Source organism: Otolemur garnettii, unplaced genomic scaffold (genome assembly GCF_000181295.1).
Source record: "Otolemur garnettii isolate 467f Iridium unplaced genomic scaffold, OtoGar3 scaffold00140, whole genome shotgun sequence".
Classification (NCBI taxonomy): domain Eukaryota; kingdom Metazoa; phylum Chordata; class Mammalia; order Primates; family Galagidae; genus Otolemur; species Otolemur garnettii.
In genome coordinates this window covers 2,586,645-2,591,859 of record NW_003852535.1, presented here as the reverse complement: position 1 = coordinate 2,591,859, position 5,215 = coordinate 2,586,645, and the positions used below count along the sequence as shown (strand labels likewise).

Below are 5,215 nucleotides of genomic sequence, written 5' to 3'. Positions count from 1 at the left end.
TATTGATCCAGGCACCTATACTCCCAGCTACTTGGGAGGCTGAGAAGGAAGAATTGCTTGAGCTCAAGAGCTCAAGACCAGCCTGGAAAGCAAAGCAAGACCCCATCTCAATAAAAGTACATAAATTATGAATAAAATAAAATGTTTACTATTTCCAAGCAAACTTTTTCATATTGAGATTGAAAATCAGTTTTATAGATGCAAAAATCCTAGTCAAAAACTCAGCAGGCTGTCTTGGTAGAAATTGAAAAGTTGATTCTAACTGGTATACAGAAATTCAAAGGACCTATTAACCAATGCAATTTTAAAAAGGAAGAATGAAATTAGAGGACTTATAAGACAGTGTAATAGCATAAGACTTGAAAGACATATCAAAACATAGATAATGCTTAGTCTGGCAGCACATATACTCAAATTGGAACTATGCAGAGATTAGCATGGCCCCTGAATAAGGATGACATGCATGTTCATGAATTGTTCTAATTAAGAAAATAGATCTGGGCGGCGCCTGTGGCTCAGTGAGTAGGGCGCCGGTCCCATATACCGAGGGTGGTGACTTCAAACTCGGCCCCGGCCAAATTGCAACAAAAAATAGCTGGGCATAGTGGTGGGTGCCTGTGGTCCCAGCTGCTAGGGAGGCTGAGGCAAGAGAATCGCCTAAACCCAAGAGCTGGAGGTTGCTATGAGCTGTGATGCCACAGCACTCTACCGAGGGTGACAAAGTGAGACTCTGTCTCTAAAAAAAATTAAAACCTCCTGAACCAAAAAAAAAAGAAGAAGAAAAGAAAATAGATCTTGGCTCGGCTCCCATAGCTCAGTGAGTAGGGTGCCAGCCGTATACACCGAGGCTGGCAGGTTCGAAACCCAGCCAGGGCTAGCTGAAACAACAATGACAAGTACAACAAAAAAAATAGCCGAGTGTTGTGGCAGGTGCCTGTATTCCCAGGTACTTGGGAGGCTGAGGCAAGAGAATCGCTTAAGCCCAAGAGCTGGAAGCTGCTATGAGCTGTGATGCTACAGCACTCTACAGAGGGCGACATAGTGAGACTCTGTCTCAAAAAAAAAAAAATAAAATAAAATAAAATAAATTAAAAATGGGTTATAGACCTAAACATAAAGCTAAAACTATAAAACTTCTAGCGAAAACATAGGAAGTGAACTTAGGGTGGGCAAAGATTTTTCTGAAAAGAAATAATAAGCAGGGTGGCGCCTGTGGCTCCGTGAGTAAGGCGCTAGCCCCATATACCAAGGGTGACAGGTTCAAACCCGGCCCTGGGCTTTGTGGCAGGTGCCTGTATTCCCAGGTACTTGGGAGGCTGAGGCAAGAGAGTCACTTAAGCCCAAGAACTGGAGGTTGCTGTGAGCTGTGATGCCACAGCACTGTACCAAGGGCCACAAAGTGAGACTCTGTGTCTAAAAAAAGAAAAAAAAAAAGAAAAAGCGCCTGTGGCTCAAGGAGTAGGGTGCTGGCCCCATATGCCAGAGGTGGTGGGTTCAAACCCAGCCCTGCCAAGAAAAAAAAAAAAAAGAAAGAAAAGAAAGAAAAATAAAAGAAAGAAAGAAAAATAATAAGCAAAAACCATTAAAAAATTGGTGAAATAAATAAAAACCTTCCATTTGCAAAAAGACATCATTAGTAAAATGAAAAGGCAAGCTACAGGTTGGGAGAAACTATTTGCAATACACAAATCACGAAGTCAAAAAACTTGTGTTAAGAATGTATAAAAACCTCTAAAACCTCAATAACAAAACAAAGCAAAGAAAAAAATTGAATACAAACTTCACAATAGAGGATATGTGAAGCCAGACATGAAAGATTACATATCATGTGATTTCATTTTTATGAAGTTTGAGGAAAGATGAATCAAATTTTTAGTGTTAGAAAGTATATCATTGGCTCAGCACCCGCAGCACAGCGCCAGCCACATACACTGAGGCTGGCGTGTTCAAACCCAACCTGGCCAGCTAAACAGCAATGAAAACTGCAATAAAAGATAGCCATGTGTTGTGGTGGGCACCTGTAGTCCCAGCTACTTGGGAGGCTTAGGCAAAAGAATCACTCAAACCCTCAAGAGTTTGAGGTTGCTGTGAGCTGTGATACCACAGCACTTTACCCAGGGCAACATAGTGAGACTCTGTCTCAAAAAAAAGAAAAAAAGAAAGAAAGAAAGCAGATCATTGGTTACTTGGGGCAAGGAATAGGAGTGAGTTTTGACATGGTAAAGGAGGCCATTTTGGGGGGACGGAAATGTTCTATATCTTGACTTTGGTGATACATACATGGATGCAAGGATTTGTCAAAACTCACTAAACTGGAAAAAATAGCACTTGGTTAAGCTTCTGGGGAAAAAAAGGTCATTGAACTGTACACATAAATCATATGCATTTATTGTATGTAAATATCCTTTAATAAAATTGGTTTCAAGAGGCCGAGTATACCTACTCCAGAGGCTGACGCAGGGGGGTCACTTGAACTCAGGAGTTTGAGGCTGCGGTGAGCTGTGTTGATGCCATATGATAATTAATAAATAAATGAAATGTCAACTCAGCAGATGTTACAACTTTGTCTTGTCCACTGCTCTATCAGGAGCATATTGTGGACACAGAGTAAATATCTGTTGAATGAATGAGTTGAAGATATGAGGGGATTCCCGAGGGTGGGGCTGTTCCCTGAGCTGACTGTGTTGGGGCCAGAAATGGGTGCAGAGGGACATTGTGGAGGTTGACTTGCTTTAAGACAGACCTGGAAGGCCCCTGATGGTCCTTCTAGTACCATGTCCAGACTGAGGCTCCTGGGTCACATTGTGGTCGATAATTGCAATTGAGATGGCCGCACTTGACTGAGACTAAACTAGATTTCAATCCTGGATCCTCCATTACAATGTGTAACTTGGGTATGTTACTCAATGTCTCTAAATCTGTTACCCCATCTACAATGTGGAGATGCTAATGGTATTACCTAGAAGCATTAGATTCGAACAAGAACCTGTGTACAGTATTTTGCTTAACATCTGGCACACAGCCCAGGCTCAGTAAACGTTAGCTATTGTTACAGCTGGGGATGGGCCAGGGCGGACAAGTTCCCAGGGCGCAGTGAACCAGGACAGACCACATGTAAAGTAAATCAACTGGTCAACAGACGGAAAAGTGCACGACAGCGCTTCCTTTAAAGACACAAGGTGCACTTCTTTTTTTTTTTTTGAGACAGAGTCTCACTAGGCCACCCTCTGTACAGTGCTGTGGCGTCACAGCTCACATCAACTTCAAACTCTTGGGCTTAAGCTATTCTCTTGCCTCAGCCTACCAAGTAGCGGGGACTACAGGCGCCTGCCACAACGCCCGGCTATTTGTTTTTGGTTGCAGTTGTCATTGTTGTTCAGCAAGCTGGGCCGGGCTCAACCCACCAGCCTCAGTGTATATGGCTGGCGCTCTACTCACTGAGCTATGGGGGCTGAGCCAAAGTGCACTTCTTTATTTTTCTTAGAGACAGTCTCATTTCATCGCCCTCGGCAGAGTGCTATGGTGTCACAGCTCACAGCAACTTCCAGCTTTTGGGCTTAGGTGATTCTCTTGCCTCGGCCTCCCAAGTAGCTGGAACTCTAGGTGCCCAACACAACACCCGGCTATATTTTTGTTGAAGTTTGGCCAGGGCCAGGTTTGAACCTGCCACCCTCGGTATATGGGGCCAGCACCCTATTCACTGAGTCATAGGCGCGGCCCCAAAGTGCAGCTCTTCACTTTGATACAATCTTCAGACACTTCCAAATTATCACTGAAGGACAATAGCTAGAAACATGAAATGTGCGATTTTTAGGAGAGTTACAGAAACAGATATTAAATCTATAACTGGTACAGATGTTTCTCACGTGTGTCAAAAAAAAAAAAATTGTCAGTTTCAGCATTTGTCTTTGTGGGCTAAAATATAAGAAAAAATATATCTAAATTTAGAAAGCCAACAAACCTGAAAAACCACTTGATTCTAAGTCCCTTACCCATACAGGAAAGTTTAAGGATTGGTTTTGTTGTTCTTTTTAATTTTTAATTTTTTTTTTTTGCAGATTTTTGGTTGGGGCCAAGTTTGAACCTGCCACCTCCAGTATATGGGGCCAGCACCCTACTCCTTTGAGCCACAGGCGCTGTCCTGTTTTATTGTTCTTTATGAGTATAACCACCGCTACGTGCCATGGCTCACATCATAATCCTAGCACTGTGGGAGGCTGAGGCGGGTGGATCTCTTGATTTTCGGAGTTCCAGACCAGCCTGAGCAAGAGCTACACCTGTCTCTACTAAGAAAAGAAAAAAACTTGCCAGGTGTTGTGGCGGGGGGCCTGTAGTCCCAGCTAATCAGGAGTCTGAGTCAAGAGCTTGCTTGAGCCCAAGACTTTGAGTAACAAAAAAAGCTATCTGGATTGTTTTATTGACAATATTTACATACTTTTGTTAACATAAACTGTGTGTTAGTTAAAGTGGATTGTTTGTGAAAACAGTAAGTTTATCAACAAGGACAAAAATCTTGAAGTTTTAAAATTTATTTTAAATATTTATCAAATGTAGTTAACCTCAGGCCAATGTTTTTAAATTCGCAGAATGAGAATAAGGATAGAATGCTGACTTTGAGACTCCTACTTAAAACTTGACTCACAAGATTAGCCAAATTAGTTCTTTTCTTCCTTTTTTTCTTTTTCTTTCTTTTTTATTTTGGCGGAGGCTGGGTTTGAACCTGCCACCTCCAGCATTCGGGGCCTGTGCCTACCCTTTTGAGCTGCACCTACCCTTTTGAGCCATAGGCGCTGCCCTCTTTGTTTATTTTCTGAGACAGAGTCTCACTATGCCAGCATCCTACTCACTGAGCCACAGGTGCCCCCCAGTTCTTTTCTTTTTAGAGAATCTTTGTTTGTTTGTTTTTGAGACAGAGCCCACTCTGTTGCCCAGGTTATAGTGCCAAGGCCTAGTTCACAACAACCTCAGACTCCCGGGCTCAAATCATCCTCCTGCCTCAGCTTCCCAAGCAGCCGGGACTACAGGCACCTGCCAAAACATCTGGCTGATTTTTTTTCATTTTTAGTCTAGACAGGGGTCTAGCTTTTGCTTAAGCTGATCTCAAACTCCTGAGCTCAAAGGATCCTTCCTTCCCAGCCTTCCATGGTGCTAGAATTATAGGCGTGAGCCACCATCCTGGCCCCAAATTAATTCTAAAATAGATTCAGTTCTCCAG

The 5,215-nt window shown here is 42.8% G+C and overlaps 1 non-coding gene across 1 annotated transcript; it reads left to right on the top strand.

Moving 5' to 3' along the window:
• Positions 1–385: 385 nt before the first annotated feature.
• LOC111728106 lies at positions 386–489 on the top strand. The gene has a single exon (XR_002775500.1). It is a non-coding gene; the product is annotated as a U6 spliceosomal RNA (small nuclear RNA).
• The last annotated feature ends 4,726 nt before the right edge of the window (positions 490–5,215 follow it).